The sequence below is a fragment of the Propithecus coquereli genome, unplaced genomic scaffold (assembly GCF_000956105.1).
Source record: "Propithecus coquereli isolate 6110/MARCELLA unplaced genomic scaffold, Pcoq_1.0 Scaffold203, whole genome shotgun sequence".
NCBI lineage: Eukaryota > Metazoa > Chordata > Mammalia > Primates > Indriidae > Propithecus > Propithecus coquereli.
In genome coordinates this window covers 3,106,834-3,126,748 of record NW_012145301.1, presented here as the reverse complement: position 1 = coordinate 3,126,748, position 19,915 = coordinate 3,106,834, and the positions used below count along the sequence as shown (strand labels likewise).

The following is a 19,915-nucleotide window of genomic DNA, read 5'->3' as shown; positions in this document are numbered from 1 at the left end:
AACTCTCGCAGAAACAATTTTCACCCAGGAGTTACCAGGGGGAAGCAAAGGGATTGTCTGTGAACCAGACACGTGTTACTGGTAAGGAAGAGAAAACAGAAACGTTAACAGTGGTGTGGGCCTTTTGCAGAGCTACTCTTCAGTTTCACTCACACCGTGTCACCTATTGTCGGCAATGACTTTGGATATCTGAGCTTGTGGGGACCAATAGAGCTCCTCCAGGCCTTGCACCTCCAGTGCACAGCATGAGCATTGAGACCATTCTCATTTACTTTGTTGAAATGTATGTGATCTGCGCTTGAATTAAGATCATATCTTTCTTATTTTGGAAACTCTCTCTTTCCCTACTCACGTGTTCAAGCATCATGTGTTGCCTTTCAGCACCAGTTACATACAGGAATAAAATGGATGGGAGGAAAGTAGGGAAAATTTAACACTCAGTAAAGACCACACAAAGGTGCAATTCCTGACACAACTTCTGCAGCCTTGCCCTTGGAGGGCTCTTTCCTATCAACAGTTCTGTGAAGGATGAGTAGGTCCTCAGAGCAGCTGCTGTGCCTTCCTCATTGCTTTCAGCAGACTTAAAAGTATCTGATTTAAGAGGGCTTGAGTTTCCTCCCAACAGGCATCTCAGGTTCTGATCTCACTTATGAAAAGGAGTCCATCTAGGCTGCTATCCAGCAAGAGTCCCGGTCAGAGTTAGTGCATTAAGGAGTTTGTACCAAAAGATATTGAGTTTATTTACATCTGGATAGAGCACAAACAAAAACAAGACCCACTCCCTTCTAGAACTTCATCCCCAGCTCTCTGTCTGGTTTGGAGGCCTCCCATTCAGGAAAAGAGTGGGTGCCACTGCAGGACCATTCAGTTCTCTTCTTCTAAGCAGAAGGTGTAGAGAAGGGCGACCAGAAATCCTGCTTCCTAAATGGTCATTGCTGTCCTGAAAGCTGTGTCGTGGACCTCAATCTTGTATCAGGACTCCAAAGCCTTCATCATGAGGCAGAGTCAGTCCAGAGAGCCCGATTTCTCCAATGCAAGGTCAGCAGAACACGTCATCATAGGCACCTTTCCCCAAACATTTTTCTCCCTCCATTGCAAGATTAAGAAATAATTATAGATTTAGTGAAAAGACTACTGAAACATAATAACTCTATAGATCTTTATTTATTCACAAAATAAAAACATTAAGTACCTATTCTATGAGAGGCGTTGCATGAACTTCTAGGAGTGAGTGATACAAATGTGGAATTAACCCAGCTCCTTCTCCTTCCAAAGCTTTCATTGTGTGTGGGGAAGGCCAATATAGAAACCAGAATTGCCAGAGTGATCTATCATGCAATTATGTCATTTCTCATGTATATCTGTGAAAGTTCTCCCTGTACCCTCAGTTCCCCCCAGTGACAAGCCAGGCTCTTTATCCTGGCTAACGAGACCATCCACAGCCTATGTAGTCCAGTCTGCCTCTCCCGCCTCATCCCTCCCTTTGCTCGGCCTGTCCTCCAACCCTGTAGCATCAGGCTTCTTGTACTTTCTTCAACGTTTTGCAGTGTTTTTCATGTCTATTGTCCCTTCATCTAGAATGCTCTTCCCTCATTTATCCCAACTACCTACATGTTTTTGAAAGACTCAACTTCAGCCTCCTTCTAGAAGTGTTTTCTGAGTTTCTTGCATAATCTTGAACACGCATTCTTCAAAGCCCCTACTGAAGCATTACTTCCATCAGGATTCAAAAGAAACCTATTGCAAGTCACTGCCTTTGTACTGACATGGAGGTTCTTCCTGAGGACAAACAGCTTCTAGTGCCTCCGTAACAGGAAATGGCCTGAGGAAAAAAAAAGAGATTTTCTATCTCTTCAAAACTTCCCCCACTCTTTTTAGGAACTGCAGCCTGGCTTGCATCCCTGAGGCAGGTTAAGTCTTTTGTTAAAACTCTCAGGTGATACCACAGCCCTTGTCTTTGGTAGAGATGGGACAACTAGAATAGTTACCCACAGTAATTGCCTGAAGCTGAGAACTCTCCCTTTAAAAGCTCTGTATTTCTGCCTATGTTCAGGAAATTTGGGATTTTGAGATGAGAAGGTCTGCCATTTTTCCTCTTTTGTGAAGTAAACTCTCTTTCCTTCCTCCCCAAACTACTTGTCCTCGTTCTTCTGATTCAGGCTCATGGACAAGTGGCCAAGTTTTTGGTAACACCTTTGTTTTCTTAGCACAGATCCCAGTGCCTGTTGTCCTGTAGCCCTTAACAATGTTAAGTAGATCAATAAATGAAAAAAGTAATGGAGATACAAAATATTTAACAAAGCAAAAGAAAAAAAGGACGCTGCAGTAGAAATGCAAGGGCAGGAGTGAAACGTAGTTGGAAGAAGGATGTGTTTATAATATGCTTGTGATCAGTGAAGCCCGACTTGCAGAGATGGATCTCAACAGAGCCTCGGAGAACAGGTCGGATTCAGGAAGAGAGGGGATCTTTTTCAGAATGAAGATTCGACACAAAGAAAAGCAGAGATGTCTGAAACAGTGGACTGAATAGACGCCTACAAAATAAGACAGGAAAAGCAGAGTGAGGTTATTTATGGGGAGTTAAGACTCTCGTGAAAAGATTGTGGTCTTAATTTAGAAAGCCCCAGGGAGCCATTGACAGTTCATGAGAAAGAAAATTCTACAGTATAATGCTTGTTTTAGGGAGATAATTATTGTAGCAATGTGAAGATGGTTTAAAATTCAGAAAGCCAAGGAAGAAAGAATTTCAAAAAGAATGATGCCACGGCAAAATCGGATGAGAACTGAGAACAGGCCACCTGTTGGCAAAGGAGGATCAGGAGGGTGGAGAAGAGGAATGAAAATATTCCCAGCCATCAGCAGAAGAGACCAAAGGAACTGAGATTACAAGCAAAGTGGGACAATGAGCCTTGGAAATTCGCGTAGACTTTTCCTCTAGGAAAAGAGAGAAAGAGGAGAAGGAAGGAGGAGAAAATGGTTGAGGATTTGGGGGCCCTCTGAGGCGAAGCTGGGTGGAGAAGATTGACACTGATGATTCGTTTAGGACATATTTGATTCTTTGCTTTAAGGCAAGACAAGGTCTGTGACGACCGTAAGAAAAGTGGAGGATGTGGTTTGGGTTTGAAAGCGTGGAGAAAGTCCAGAGCAGTGCCACAGGGACTGAGAAAGGAGTCAGCCAGTGTGCAGGGAAGACCTGACAAGGCGCCTGAGGTCGTGCCTGAAATAACACAGCATGGGCTTTTGTTTTGTTTTTGCGGAGGCAACCACCATGGTTCCAGTTATCTACTGCTGACTAGCAAACCGCCCCAAATTTAGTGGCTTAAAACAATGATGATTTTATTATGTTCACGATCCGTGGGTCAAAAGTCAGGGCAGGGCATGCTGGGTGATTCTTCCGCTCCATGTGGCGTTGCCCATGGTCATTTGGTGGGGCTCAGCTGGTGGCTGGGGGGATCTGGGGTGTCCAAGAAGGCTTCATTCTCACGTCTGGCACCTCAGCAGGGATGGCCGAAAGCCTCACTTGCCTGAGTCGCTCCGTCTCTCCATGTATCTCGAGACCTTTTCCATGAGCTCCTTGTCTGAGCACCCAGACTTCTAACAGGGCGGCTCAGGGAAAAGCCCTGCCATCCTGGGACCAGAACCCGCACAGAGGCACGTCCCACAAGGTCTTTCGGGCAAAGCAGAGGGAGAGCCCACCTAGTTTCAAGGGAGAGGACCTGTACCCCACTCTTGCTGGAAGGAAGGTCACAGTATTTTTGGCTAGCTCTCATTTTTTTCATGGTGTAAATTGCTTTCTAACATGTTTATTTTCTGTTTTCTGTCATTTCCCTGCTAGAATGTAAGTTCCATAGATCAGAGAGATTTTTGTTTTATTTTGTTGTTTTGGTTTTTGCCCCAAGTGCCTGATCTGCAGTAGACACTCAATAAATATTTGCTACATAAATGATGGGAGAATGGAGAAACAGGAGTGGGTAGCATGGGCATAAGGTGCCTGGGGTTGTGGTCATCGGGAAAACGACAGAGGCTGCAGGGCAGTGGCGGTTCCCTGCACAAGCACGTGCTCCGGGGCCCTGACATCAGCAGCAATGGCTCTGTGGCTTTCACCTCCGGACAGCGCCCATGTCAGCATCTTGAGGACGTCTGCTCTGGAATGCTGGCGGATATGTGTATGCCTATTCCAACTGGAAGCCCGACTTCAGTTAAAACTATTGCACCTGACAAGTGACTAACTCATCATACAGTTTGGCGGTGTCTTCACGGCTTTCATGTTTTGAGTCCCCCTGAAATTGTGTGGGAAAATGCTTCATTTTAGGGGAGGTTCTAGGAGTTTCATCAAGATCTCAAAGGGGGATTTGACCCCCAAATTTTAAGAAATACTCTGAGAATAAACTACGTGTTGACTTTACCTTTGAAATATGAAAGTTCAGTTTTTCAGATACAATGGGAAAAAAAAAAACACCCAAAATGGGGGAAAAAGCACTTGTAACATTAACTAAGGCCACATGTGTAGCCAGCACATTGATGAAATAATTTTTAATGATTCCCCGGGAGCTATTAAGTTTGGCTGGTGGCACGAGAGACCACAGGGACATATAGGTAAAGTTATTCTAACAGCAAAAAGAAGCCATAGTATTGTGTCAAAAAGTCACTCAAAAAAAAGTATTTTTGAAGACTTAGACTATAAAAAGTATGTTTCTCAATTAGTCAGTGCTTAAAAGCCTTTGGTGATTATAAAGTGGTGTTTTTTAAAAAAATATCTTAAGTATATGTTAACTATGGAATCTGAACTAAAATTATCACTCCATTATTTGACAATACTTTCATATACTTTTCTTTCCTCCTCTTGTATTAAATTACTTACCAAAAGTAAGAAGATTTTTTAAAAAGTTTATGGTTGCCACATAAACCAACATAATAGGTATGTATCTGGTCAAATATTTTTATAATTGAATAGTTTATAAATTGAAGAGGCTATAAAGGTATCAGGTATATTACATCTAGAAATATAAAACATATAGATAAGATAGTATAGGTTTTAAATGGCATTAGAATATTAAAATGCAGGCTTTAAAGTTTTGTTTGTTTTCTTATTTATTTTAATTTTTTAATTTGGCAGATAACATGGTATATGTTACTTGATGTTTTGAAGTATATGTGTGTGTGTGTATAAATGTGTATGTGTATATATAATATATACACACATATATACAGTGTAATGGTTAAATCTAGCTAATTAACAATTACATTACCTAACATAATTATCATTTTTTGTGGTGAGAGCACTTAACATACAATCTCTTTGCATTTTTATGAATACAATAAATCATCATTAACTATAGTCACCTTGCTATTCAATAGATCTTTTGAATTTATTCTTCTTAACTGTAATTATGTGTCCTTTGACCAACCTCTCCCCATTACCTTTCCATTTTCTTACTTATAAGCATAACTAACTAAAGAATATCACCACTAGAGTTTTTTGCCATGATCTAGATTTTAAGTAGGTGAAAAAGCTAAATCTAAGCTCTAGCCAGATTCCCTTCTCAATGCCTGCAAATATGTCCATGAACAACCATTGCATGTGATCACCCTTTGACTTCCTCCCAATCACACAGATTTAGTGAAATCCCTCATTTCAGCTTGAACTTCAGATCCTAGCACCTTCTTGGTTCTACTGCTGAGATAGGAAATGGACAAATAGAAATCTGAAATAAATACACTTATACACTATAATCTGATTCGTTCTGTGTCCCCAACCTATAGTTCAAATCCTATCCGTTTTCACCCTCCACTCAAAAGCTCATCACCTTAAAATAGATCTTTATGGTCTTACTCCAAGATAAAAACAAAACAAAACAAAACAAAACAAAAAAACAGCAATCCTTTATCTCATCTTCCTGATGAGATGACAATATTATTTTTTATTTAGAATGCTGCTGAGGGATAAAACTCTTAAAACAGTCCACTTCTCTTCAGGTACCAATAGTGGCTTTTTGATGCTCAATAAATCAATACTATGCCTCTTCTGTTTGTCATACAAATGCAGGGATGACATGACCAGTCAGACAAGAGTTAGGGAGAATTTGCTTGGAATTTATGATTGACTAGTCACAGTTAAGATTCAACCAAAGCATATAGGGAGAATTTTTAAAATTTTTTGATCCAACTTTGAATCCAGGAATGAGAAGTCAGCTATGTCAAGATCTGATTTATCAACACAGAGTGAGCATGAGTCTAATACATGGTACAGAGATTAAGGGATGTGTAGTAATTTCTTGGTCACAGGAACTTCTACCCAGCTAGAGGTTGCTCAGGTTCTAAATGTACGTGCTGCGTATGCAAGTGGTAGAGACACTTGGAGGTGAAGTAGCACCCCGGTCCTAGCTACGCATTCGTATAAGAATAAGAGCTGCAGGAAGGAGGTTTATAAATTCTTCGGGCAATCTTATTTTCATCAGTCACCAACATATGCTTTCTCACCAAACTGAAATAGCCTTTTTCCTTGGCCCGCAAAATATTAAATTTGCTGTCTTAGTCCATTTCGTGTTGCTATGAAGAAGTGTCTGAGGCTGGGTAATTTATAAAGGAAAGAAGCTTATTTGGCTCACAGTTCTGCAGGATGTATAAGAAGAATGGCGCCAGCATTTGCTTGACTTCTACTACTCAGGCAGAAGGCAAAAGGAGCCACCGTATGCAGAGATCACATGGTTAGAAGAGAGCAAGAGAGAAGGGAAAGGTGCCAGACTCTTTACACACCAGCTCTTGTGGGAACTAATAGAGTGAGAACTCACTCTCAAGGGAAAACATTAATCTATTCATAACAGATCTGTCCCCATGACCCAAACACCTCCTGTTAGCCCCCACCTCCAACATTGGGATCAGATTTCTATGTAGCACTTACCTTCTAATCTGTATTTCTGTTAATGCTGTAACCCTTTGTTTGAGATATTCCTTCATACTTTCTCTACCTTCAAAATTCTCTTACTCTACTTTGTATTATATTTTCAAATGCTAGAGGTGGAATTGAGATCCAATTCCATTTCACTTGTGAAGCCATCTTCGAATTTCTCATGTCATACTAACCCATCTCTTCTTGGAACTTCTGCACTAACACTGAATTATGGCCATCTCATGTGTTCTTAGTTTTATAAGTAAAGAGTAGCAGACATGTTTAACTTGTTTTCTGTCTTACATGAATCCTAGCATAGTGCTAAGAGCAAGAAATAATCTTTGGATGACTGTCTTAACCAAAGTTCAAGTTTTTCAAAAAATTATTGAGCTTTTAGAAATACAAAACTGTTTTTATAAGGAACAAGAATAAATATAATCATGAAACCACTGAATTTAAGTGATGTTAGATGTATCTTATCTGACTTCCACATTTAATAGAGAAGGAAAATGATATGCAGAATAATTTGGTAATTTGCACAAAGCTAAGCAGTAAACTGGAGACAGATACATGGCTATCTGGATTCTAGCCTCATTCCAATGTTCTCTGCTAAACTGTGCTATAGTATAAAGGATACCTTCATGAAATACAAAACTCAATGAAAATATTTTAACTATGCTTGTCTTCTGAGTTTATATTCAGACATGCTTTCTTACAAGCTGCAAATTAAATTGTCTAAATATGACTATAGCTGACATTGTTGGTTGGCTATGCAATATATATTCTCCATTCTCCTTTAACCCTCTTTCTCTCCTTCTCCTTCTCTCTCTCTCTCTCCACACACACACACAGATGGCCATGTGTCTAATTAATATCTAAAACCTCCCAGCCCTCTTTGTGTTGTTTCTTCTCACTAATAAGACATAATTAAAAGTCTGCTGGAAAATGATTACTTTTCCAAAGAAAAAAATGGAATGCCTTCATTGTGTTTGGGATGCAGACATGGCCCCTGGATGTGCAGCAGGCATCTCGCTATCGTGGGGATGGGAGCCACGGTCACAGACTAGGAGAGGCCTGATGGAAGGAACCTGGACCCTGGATAACATCCTTGAGGGGCTGACTTTGTCCTGGGCCGACTCCACATTTCCAATGAGAACTAGAAATCCCTTATTTATTTAATCCATTAGTTTTTAAATATTCTGTTACTTGTACTTAAATAATCCCCTCCTCCTCCCCAAAGATAGTATCACAAAATATGTTAAAATGCAGTGGATCTAGTGACCAATTCAGTTCTTTTATCTGACTAGCCACTTTTTCAGTGACTTTGGTGCATTTGTACTTTTCAATATATAAAAGCACAACTGTTTTTTAAGTGGTTTCAATATGCTAGGCACAATTTTAAAACCTTCGAATATATTACCTCATTTCATCATCACAACAGTACAAGGGATTCGCTGGTATCCTCACTTACACAGATAAAAAAGGACGTTTAGAGGTTATCTTGCTTATGGTCACATAGTAAGGGGCAGATGTCCTTGTGAGGCGAATGACCATGTCCTGTTCATCTACCACACCATATAACAAGCCACGTGAAGCGTAGCTCTGTGAGTCAAGGTATTGTTTTACAGTTTAAGATAGTTGAACAACAACCTTGTCGTCTTCTCCAGAAATAAAGCACTAAAGTAAAAACGTAATCTGGACAACCTGTGTGCAATCCAAATAGAGAATAAGTTAAAGTTGTGTGATTCTGAAACTGTGAATTTAGTAATTTCATAGAGAATCAATTATAGAACTGATTCTATTTTTCACTCTGGCTTTTAAACTTGGCCTTGTGTTGTTATGGTAATTATTCCAGGTATAGTTGCCTCCAACTTAGAAAAAAAGTTACATTCCACAGCTTTGCAGCACTTCAACATAAGCCCCACTTACGTGGAATGACCTTCTAGACTTGCTTTTCTCCTGCAAAAACATAATTTAAGTTCAGGTTCCAAATGTGATCAACCTCTGAGTCTTTTAGGTAATTCATTTTTTTTTTATCCTTTATTCTCTAGAGATTCTTTTATTCATTGTTACCCCCAGAAAACAAAAGTAAGCATAAAAAAAGAAATACAGTATTTCTGGATAAAATGGTTAAATATGTGATAGTAAAACAAAATAATTGAGTACTCACATCATTTAAATTGCTACTAATTACAACAACTTTTAAAAAAGTAATTATAAATCTAATTGTATCTGTTCAACTGAGTAAAGTTACCCATTGAAGTCAACTCTAAATATACTTCAAGGTAAAATATAATATCTTTCGCTTACTCATCAATATTAATTGAGACAAAATGTTTTTCTGGTTTGAACTTTTTGTAAGTTTGCCACAGTAAAGTGAAGAAATTTTGCCATGGATATACAGGTCACAGGTTCAGATTCCTTATTCAATGCAGTGTTTTGGATGAGAGTCAAAATAAAAATCTGTAGTTTCAGATGAAAACTTCTATAACATTGAAAAATTGCAAAACAAATCTAATACCAGTAAGACTAGCTGGCAATCAGCTTGTTTTTAATGTGCTGTCAGGATCTCCCCTGAGATCCCTTCACAAGGCACTTTGACACCTTCACTGAATTTTTATAGTTCCCATAATAGAATTCAATTTAGCTGAACACAGACTATGTTTTATGGAGGCTCCCTGACTTCCAGTCAGGATTAATTCAGGGGTGATTTCTGGGTAGGGGAAAATCCTGACTCTCTAAGAACCCTCAGCACTACAGCAATCCATTCTTTACTCTTAGGGAAATGAGAGCTCTAAGACCTCAGTGAGTGGGATGGTTAATTGTTAATCGTATGTGTCAACTTGACTGGGCTAAGGGATGCCCACATAGCTGGTAAAAACCGATTTCTGTGTGTGTCTGTGAGGGCGTTTCCAGAAGAGATTAGCATTTGATCCAGTCGACTGAATAAAGAAGATCTGTCCTCACCAATGTGGATGGGCATCGTCCAGTTTATTGAGGGCTCTGCTAGAATAAAAAGGCAGATGAAGAGTGAATTTTCTCTGTCATCTGGAGCTAGGGCATCCATCCTCAGAGACTGAGGTTCTTGGGCTTTCAGCCTTGGACTGGTTTATACCAGTTTGCCGACAGCATATCAGGGGACTTCTCAGCCTCTATAATCATGTAAGCCCATTCCCATAATAAATACCCTCTTATATATCTATATATACACCTCTCTCTCTACATATATACATACACACACATATATATACAAATATATCTTATATACCTCTGTATATTCTATTGTTCTGCTTTTCTGGAAAACCCTGACTTATACAGTAAGTTACCACTCAGAGGAAAAATTTTACAAACAACAAAAATAAATGGAAAATGGAAAACAGACTATACCCACAAGTTAGAAAGAGTGGCACAAATGAGAAGTATGGTCTGACATCATGGGAGAGAAAGGTCATCGTAGCCATAAACCCTGGAGACTGTATATGCTACTTTTTGAATTTATTCACTCATTCATTCAATACTTACCTGGTGACTGCTGTGTGACGACCACACTGTTTGGCTCTGAGAATATAAAAATGCAATGCGTACCACCCGAAGGATGGACATATTTGAAACTCGGACTTGGGGGGGGGGCAAGGGCAACATACGTAACCTAAACATCTGTACCCCCATAATATGCTGAAATTAAAAAAAAAATTAAAAAAAACTCCATAAAAAAATATGAGTATAGCATAGGCTATAACCTCAAGGAGTTTGCAATCCATTGGGCATCAGAGGAGAAACAACGTCAGCAAGCACTTGCAATGCAATGTGATGCAGGCTATACCAGAGAAATGTAGAGCTCTTCTGGGTTACAGAGGAGGGAGTTTCTAATGCCATGGTGATATGATAAAGAAAGTGCTGAGAATAAAAGACACATGATGAACTAATTAAAGAAATTTTTATTGAGCATCTGCTCAGTGTGAATTCTTGTATAGATTCAGTGATATATAGTAAATGCTAGAATAAAGAGCTTTGGTAGTTAAAAAAAGAAAAATTTATTTTGTCTTTAGGATAGAAGATTTTGAGCACTCCATGAGGGAGAAAACTACCAAACTGAATGCATTTTTTTATTTTTGGTAGAGAAATTAAGGAAGGATGTTAGAATAATAAGCACAGCAATGTGAAAGAACATCACATTGAAGAGAACATAGGAATTCCACTGTGCTAAGACCAAGAGAGGCAGGAGTGGGGGAGGGAATGGAGGCAGGGAGGTGAGGCTGGAAAGTGACAGTGGGGCTGGGTAATTTAGACCTTGCAGGCCATGCTAAAGAGAGAGCTGGAAGTCAGCCATGAAGAGGCTGACAGGAAATCCATGAAAATGAACCTTGTCTTTAAGGAAGAAAGAGTGTATTAAAATAGAAGAGCTAAGAGTAGAACAAGACTAATCCACTTCCTTTCACATATTTACTTGGGAAGGCCAGGGAGAATTATCTACATTAAGTGCTAATTTTACTGGTCTTGACCTATGACACAAAGATTATTGATGTACCAGGTTTAATGGTTTTCCCAGCAGGCGATGAATTTGCATGAAATATCAAAGCTGTCTTGTCATCACCTTTTTAAGAAGGCTGGGAGTTGTTAAAAGTTGTAGTCCTGGACTTAGACACAGAGAAAATTCTAAAGTAGGCAAAGTTGTTTTTTAGTTCCCACTAAATTTGCTAATGGGATGAAAGAAAGAGAGAGAGAAAGAGAAAGATTGGTTGAGAAAAAAAGGGGGCACAAAGCGAGTGCTTTTCCTTTGGATTTGAAATCTGTATATATTTCAAGGAAAATGTCACCTATTTTTAATTAGAATAGTTATACCTCAGCAAAATTTGATTTGGCAAGAAATAGTAGCAACCTAATTCCTTATAACATCTCTTCTAAATCTCCTCGAATTGCTTCCCTTTGCAGTAAGAAATCATGGTTTGCCAGCTCTCAATGAATCTTGGAGAGACTTGAGTTTTGTTCGTGGCATTGGAATGGCCAAATACGTTCTACCACTCCCAACTGTAAGAGCAAGAAGATTCTTGTCAGGTCACTTTAGATATAAGGCAATTAGATCACGAGAACAGTAATTTCTGAGAACACAAATGCACAACTATGAGCCAATTTCATTCTTCTGACAAGTGCATCAGAGGGAAACACAGAACATGGAAAAAGTTTGTTCAATAATAATGACCAAAGCCTTGTAAAAGAGCTACTTTGATTCTTTTAGACTGGCTGGTTGCCTTGGGCAGGGGTGGGGAACCTGTAGCCTTAAGGCCACATGTGGCATTCTAGGTCTTTAAGTGCAGTCTTTTGACTGAATCCAAATTTTACAGAACAAATCCTTTCACTTTTATTAATACATTTTTGTTCATTTTTTATATTTTTATTTTATTTTTAAAATGATCATATTTACCAAATAATAAAATAAGTTTTAACAAAATACTCCTCCCAGATTGACCGACACAATTAGAACATTAGCAAACAAACCATAAGAGCTAAATTGACGGCTGCTATGCTCATGATTAGTTTTAAGTTCCCCTGCCTGACTGGTGGCACTACCGCACAAGGCTGGTTGGTGAGAGTTTCTGGGGGTCGAGTATGCCTGTCTGTCATCAGCTTTTGACAACAGTTCACTGTGTTTCTGTTTGAAATGGAATTTGTACATAGTTGCACAGCTTGACAGTATTTTTTTAATTCTGTCTGCTTAACAGTTCATCACGACAAAGAAGACCAAGAGAGCACTGAAGGAAGAAAACATGTTTTAATGAGGGTTGGGAATTGCAACATTATCTTGCTTCTGCTAAAGATAAGATGACTTGCATGCTTTGTAATACTGCAATATCAACATTAAAGAAATTCAATGCTCATCAGAATTATAACACTCAGAAGGACCAAAAATATTTTAAATTAGAGGGAGAGGCACAAAAAGTTGTATTGCAGAAATTAAAAGATGAAAAGCAAAGACAAGTCTTTCAAGCAGCAATAAGATCTAAAAATAAAGCCACTGAAGCAACTTATAAAGTAGCTTACATATGCAGGAACAAAAGGAAGCCATTCAGTGATGTGGAAATTGTGAAAGAATGCATCATTGAAGTTGTAGGATGCTTAGACCCTGATGATGTTTCAAAGTGCAAATAACTGCTTCGCTCAAGGAGAACCATAACTGATCAGCAGCATGAATTAGGCTTCAACTTAACAGAAAAACTTCATACAATACTTCAAAAGGAAACTACATGTTATTCATTATTTTGGATGAATCAACTGATACTACTGACTTGGCGCAGGTTTTATACTTCATTCAGGTCATAATAGAAGATTTTCTTTGCTACAAAGAGTTAATCACTTTGGGCAATCTTGAGAACAGAACATGGAGAATAGATATCTTCAACAACTTTCAAGATAAATGTCATGAAGTTGGACTGAATATAGTAAACTTAGTGAGTGTATGTACAGACGGTGCACCTTCCATGACAGGAAAACATGAAGGGTTTATTGCACAGATAAAAAAAATTAATAGATCCAGATGCTCTCATCTCTTTTCATTGTATCTTGCATCAGCAAAATCTCTGTTCTAAAGCTAGTGTTCTAAGTGACACTTTGCAGCAAGTCGTAAGTATTGTTAACTATATTCATGCAAATGCAACACAGCATGGTCAGTTTCATAACATGCTAAAGTTGAATGATGTGGATTTGCCATATCATTCTAAAGTGCGTTGGCTACTGCAGGACAGGTGTTAGCCAAAATTTTATCTCTATGAGAACAGATGGTCAAATTTTATGAAGAACAGAATCAGCTATGTGAATTATTGAAAGAAGATTTCTATAGGAATGCTTCATTTCTGTGTGATATCATCTCAAATCAAAATGACTCGAATATTTCTTTGCAAGGTAAAACTATATGGTATGCGACAAAAAATCCAAGCATTTCAAAAAAAACTATCTTTTTTCAAAACACTTGTTCAAAAGGAAATTTGGGATGAACATTTTCCCCAATAAGCAAAGGTCATTGATGAGCAGGATGGTATATGTGAAGCATCTGAAGAAAACACAGCTGTTATAGACCTATTAATTGGAGAATACAATGAAAGGTCCACTGACTTTGAGAATCATGACATCACATTCAAATTAGCATTTCAGCCTCATCTAGTTCATATCACCAAGGCACCTAAAGAACTACACATGGAATTGATTGAGCTCTCGTAGATGACATGTTAAAGTCCTTGTTTAATGCTAAGAAAGATCCCAATTGAAATATGGAAAAACGCAATAGAATACCCACATCTTTGGCAACATGCCCAAAAAATGCTTTCTTGCTCTTCAACCACGTATTGCTGAGAATCTACCTTTTCCTACCTAACCCAAATCAAGATGACCTTAAGGTCACAAATGACTGATACCCATCTGGGGGATCTCTTGAAGCTACAGACCTCCATGCCGCAATCAAATACTTGAATGCTTTCCAACAAAAACCAGACGCAGTAAGTCATTAAAAGGTTAGTTAACTTTAAAATTAACAAATAGTTTTCACTTTTGAAATCATTAAGTGCATAGTAGTTAGATTTTTACCAAATAATGTACATTTTAAAGAATATCTACTTATGTTTTCTTGAATGTGGCCTTATTTGATTACAGCTAAATTAAAGTGGCTTCCAACATGAAAAGGTTCCCCACTCCTGGGTTAGGACTTCAACATCTTTTGGTGGGGGACACAATTCAGCCCATAATAGCTGGAAGTGGAGAAAGGAGGAGGTGGGAGATCCAGTTTATGTTCAGGATTGGGAATTTACAGTAGCTTTTAGGAAATCACAAGATCCTAAATTAGGGAAATGGGAAGAGGCACTGGATGCAATATGAAGCTTACATGCCACAGCACTACTTATAATGAATCTATTTTTAAAAACTTCAAAGTAAGCAACACAACTTTTCATTTAATGTTTTTCTGCTAAGATGCAATAGAACTAAAAATCTGCTGATAACTGTAACTCTTTCATACATTTCTCATCATGATTCTCTTTCTACTACTGACCAGCTAATGGGATTAATCAGCAGTATCGTCACAGCACAGATATTTTCATTTATATTAAATTGGATATGCTTTTTTTCTTTAAAATGATAAACATTACATTTTAAAGTGATTTTTTTTCTTTTTTCTACACACTGTACATTTCTAACTTTATGTCTTGGTGAATTAAAGATTCCAGCATAATTTTAAATGCACACACTTTTTTTTCAAATGTAAGCAAATTGCAGTCATCTGGGATGAAATGTTTTTAAGAATCATGCAGTACTTACGTCTTCTTCATGAAACTCGTCACGCATGCAATCCTTGATGTATGAATTCTTGCAGCCCCTCTCTTCCTTAATGAATGTTCTGAGATGACTTCAAAAAGACAAATTAAAATCAGTTGTCCCTGACATGAATATCTGAGGACTATCAAGAGCTTTTTAATAAGTTCATTTAAGGATGAATATGGGTCAAAATATTTTTATACCCATTCTTAGAACTGACAGATTGTCATTTTCGTTAACGTGGGCGAGAATAACATTATATTGCAAAAATCATCAATCAAAAATAAAAAATTGAGATGTCACATGTGGCATTATGAGCAACTGCGCCATTCCTGGATATTAAAATTAAACGTAAACATGTGCAACCGGTCCTTGGTCTGGGAGGCTTTGCAACTTAAATTGAGAAAGGCACAGGTGCTTCCTCTCTCTCTTCTCCTCCCCTTCTCCACCTTTTGGCTCCAATCTCTTTTTCTTTGCTTCTGAAACTGCCCCAGGTCACCCTCTAGGCCAGGGCTGGGGAAACTTTTCATGTTGGAAGGCCTCCTTAATTTAGTTGTAATCAAATAAGGCCATATTCAAGAAACTCCAATTAAATGTACTTTAAAATGTATAATTCATTCATTTTATTTAACCAGTATTTGTTGCTACGGTAAACAAGACCAACAACAAACCACTACCCCTGCCCTCATAAATCTTATAGTCTAGTGGGTTCCAGGGACAGAGAAGTCACAGAATAAACTGTTACTGATAATTTAATTACAGCAGCTTTAATTCAAGTGTGACTTTATCTGTAGGAGTCAGATCATATATGGGATCAAAAACAAGCATTCTGGCAGAGGAAGTTTATAAATATACACAATCTTGCTTATCTCAAAACAGGGGAACTCCTCAGATTTTCTATCATAAAATATATCAGGTCTGCACACATTTTTTCAGGACTTAGGTTTTAAAACAATCACTCGCAATGGATTTATGAAAGAAACACATAACAAAGCATACAGTAAAATTATGGGTAATCATCAAAAAAATCAAAATGCAGTATGTGGATTATAATTACCTGGGCTGAGATTCAGATTTTGAGAGTGAGACAGTGAACTTGAGTGCAAAATTTAGGGTCACCCAAAAAACTCAGGAATCAAAATAAATAATAATAGAATGCTATATTTCAAAATTAAAATTAATGCAAAAGAATCTATGATGAACAAAATATCAAAATTTCAAACAAAGAATACATGATCATGCAGGTATTTCCTTTAATTGCAGACGCCGTATGGCTTAGCACAGTCCAGGTGATGATCCTTCCACAGGCCTGGTGTGCAGGCTAAACTCTGTCCGACCAGATTCTGTCTCCACACTTTTCCAACTTGTTTTGTGCCCTGGGAGGCTGACCTATAAGGACTTGCACCAATGGTCTTCCTTATTCTCAGACTTCTTGATGGGGTCCAGCCAATGGAAAATTTAGGCAGATTGCCAGAGGACACAAGATAATGAGATGGGAGTATTTGTCCCCAGCTTCCTTTCCTACCAAGCAATGAGCCGGAAGTGGCGGTGGCCTCTATCAAAAGCCAGAGGTCCTCTTCAGCGTCCCGGTCTTGCAGCTACAATTCTTAAGCTGCTCTCCTTTCTGCTGCTACCGGGATGCTTCAATATCCCTCACTGATTCCCAAAGCCCTGCCCACACCTCCGTAAATAGACTCTTTATTAAACTCTCCTCCAATGTCCTGTTTATACAGGCCAAATATTCCCTGATGGGACTCAACAGCCTTGGACCAAGCCAGCTCTTATGCAGTGCCAACACACAAACCATGACTCATGCAGTGTCTTCCGCACTCTGTGATTAAGAGCTTAGTTTGATTAGACCCTGTCCCAAAAGCAATGACTCCATATGATCCCTTGAGTTTGGGCCTGGCCAGTTTGCCCTCACAGAACACGCCGCAGTCCAAATCTGGAAATTCATTTGTTTCATGTATGGTGGGCAAGTTTAAATGTTTGTTAAGATTAGATAAAATACTTGCATAATCAATTAAATTGAAAAAGTTTGGTGAATATATAACGAATCTGCACGATACATTTATTTATTTACTTCATAATACAGCCATCCTATCAATATTTCCCTTAATTGCTAGGCTAACTTAACAAAACCTTTAAAAAAACGAACAAAAAAAACCCCTGACTGATTAAGGTAATTAGATCTATGATCTGACTCTAGCACGGACTGCAGGCTGAGCTGACATCAAGGAAATGATTCAAATGACTGCATCAGTTTTCATCTTGGAAACCATGTAGTTTTCACATTAATACCAACAAAAATAATATTCAAAATCGCTTGTGTAGGCTGACATAAAATATTTGTCTAATAATGTAATTCTTTCTCATGAGGATCATAAAATTTGGTTAATTTTTTTTGTAAACCAGTTATGTGGTAATAATTCAGATGTTAGTACAGTAATTGTTCTTGTTTTCTAAATTTTAGTGGATGCTACTTTTTGCTTCAACGTTTTATTTTTAAGTATGCATTTACAATTGCAATCCTTGTTTATCATCAGGAAGAGACTATTTTATTTTCTAATAGACTAGTAAAACAAAAGGGAGCAATAGAAAGCAGATATTTAGACATATTTGTAAGAACTATTAATTTTCATCAAAATATTAGAGAAAATTGATGGGGGTGACACAGGAAAGTGACCTCCCAATGCTGACAGTCACTTGAAGTCCAAGTGGGTCTTTGGCTTCATGCAAGAAAGAATTCAGGAGCGAGCCAACAGTATAAAGTGAAAGCGAGATTTATTGAGAAACTATAGAAAGTCTACTCCACACACAGAGCAGAGACAAGTTTTCCTCACAGAAGAGAACCAGCTCCCTGGTTCCTGTTGCCTTTCTATTAATATTTCAGCAACGGCATAATTATAGGCTAAATGAGGGGAGGAGTATTCATGGTAGGGGTGGTGTTTCACCATCTTGGTTTTGAATGGTTGGAACTTGCTCTGCCTCCATCCTGTCTTGATCAGAGTAATTCGAAACTTTGTTTTGAGACTTCCTGACTCAGGCAATGTTGCAACAATGCTCAAGGCAATGCCCAAAGCAGTACCTGCCAGTTTCCTGTCTCAGGAGTAATAACCTATATTTATTCTTTATGATAAAAGTTAATTAATATATACAAAGTTGCTTATTTCAAGGCAGAACATATTATAACAACAATGTAATTCTACTTTTAATATGCTGATTTGGCTTATTAACTAATATAAAATTCTTTGAGATCCCCAGAAAAACAGTGCTTTATAAATGGAAATTAGTAGAAAATCTATGATGTTCTGATTATAAAATATACTATGTTCTACTTATTCATGCCCAATCACATTTCTAATCTCATCTAATAAAGGTCCTGATATATTTGTGCTTACATTGGGTCGGTGGGAATAGAAGAGAAATGTAACTTGCTTATTGAATACTGAATATTAAATACTGCATATCTTTCTCATATCCTTCATGTCTTTTAACTATTGGAAGTTTCAGAGCCTCATGAAAGACAACGATGTTGATATTAATTTCTATGTATCAGGCAAACATCCTTTATAAAAGTAAATGTTCTGGGTCAACATTTTATTTACTCACAATTACATTATTGCTAGAATTCTGCAAATTTATAATAAAAATTCACACAAATTTAGAGCAGTGAACCTTCAAAAATGTTCCAACAACTCAAATTTCAGATTCTTCTAAAATAAAATTAGAGAAGGCACAGGCAAGAAGGGAGCCAATTAGATGTTTCCTGTTGAGATAGATCAGTCAGGCTGCCATGAATCAATCCAATTCTGGAAGCCACAGAAGCACTGGACTAAACGCAAACGCTTTTGGGTGTGTGTTTCTGAGCTTTCATTGCAAAAGGCAAAGAAGTTTAATTAAATGTGGGTTGAGACTCCCGTCTACAAAATCAAACCCATGTGATGATGGACCTAAGCAGCTTTGCAGCTCTGTGATTGCACATTTAATCCGTCTGTACTCTTCCGCGGCCAGAAAATAAATTAATAAATAAATCTCTGCCCTTAGCATTTACTTGATGCCTTGCTTTTCAAGACGGAAATGGCAAATCAGATGATGGAAAACATAACTAAATATGCTACGGTTGAGAGGCCTCCATCTATTCTGGGCTCCTCTCTCACCCTCCACTGAAACATTAGTAAACACAGTGTGCCCATGTTCGTACTCACCCCTCTCGCCGTAACGGTAATAGAGAGTCTCTCCAGGCTGTTACTCCGCTGACCGAATATCCTATATGTAAATTAGAACACCTACTGAAATGGATTGAAAAGAAAATTCATAAGATCAATTTCACAGGCCAAAGGAGAGTAAACTAATACTATGGATCTTCAGACAATAGTGGACATAAAATAGCAAGGATGTCAGGCAATTTGCCAAAAAAGAACACATTCTGGGTGACCTCAAGTGCATTTGCATATGCCACCTTGCTACTGTTGTAGCGTTTTGGTTTTTTCTTCAGTGGTTTTAGGGTTCTGCTAAAATTCTAACCAGTGCAGTTTATGAAGCATCTTCTGCTATGTGCCTTCATTTAAAAACTGCATTAGCCTAACAACAAGTGATATAGTTAATCACTCCGTATCATGCTCTCACTGCAAGCACTGTCAAACTCTGGACCAGTCACCACGGCTCCAAGGCAAGAGTTCCTGACATGCCACCAGAAGGAACGGCAAAATGCCTCATGAGAGTGTC

At 38.2% G+C, this 19,915-nt stretch overlaps 1 pseudogene; it reads left to right on the top strand.

The window, feature by feature from the left end:
• Positions 1 to 3,976: 3,976 nt before the first annotated feature.
• Positions 3,977 to 19,915, top strand: part of LOC105810085 — a 29,366-nt pseudogene continuing 13,427 nt past the window's right edge.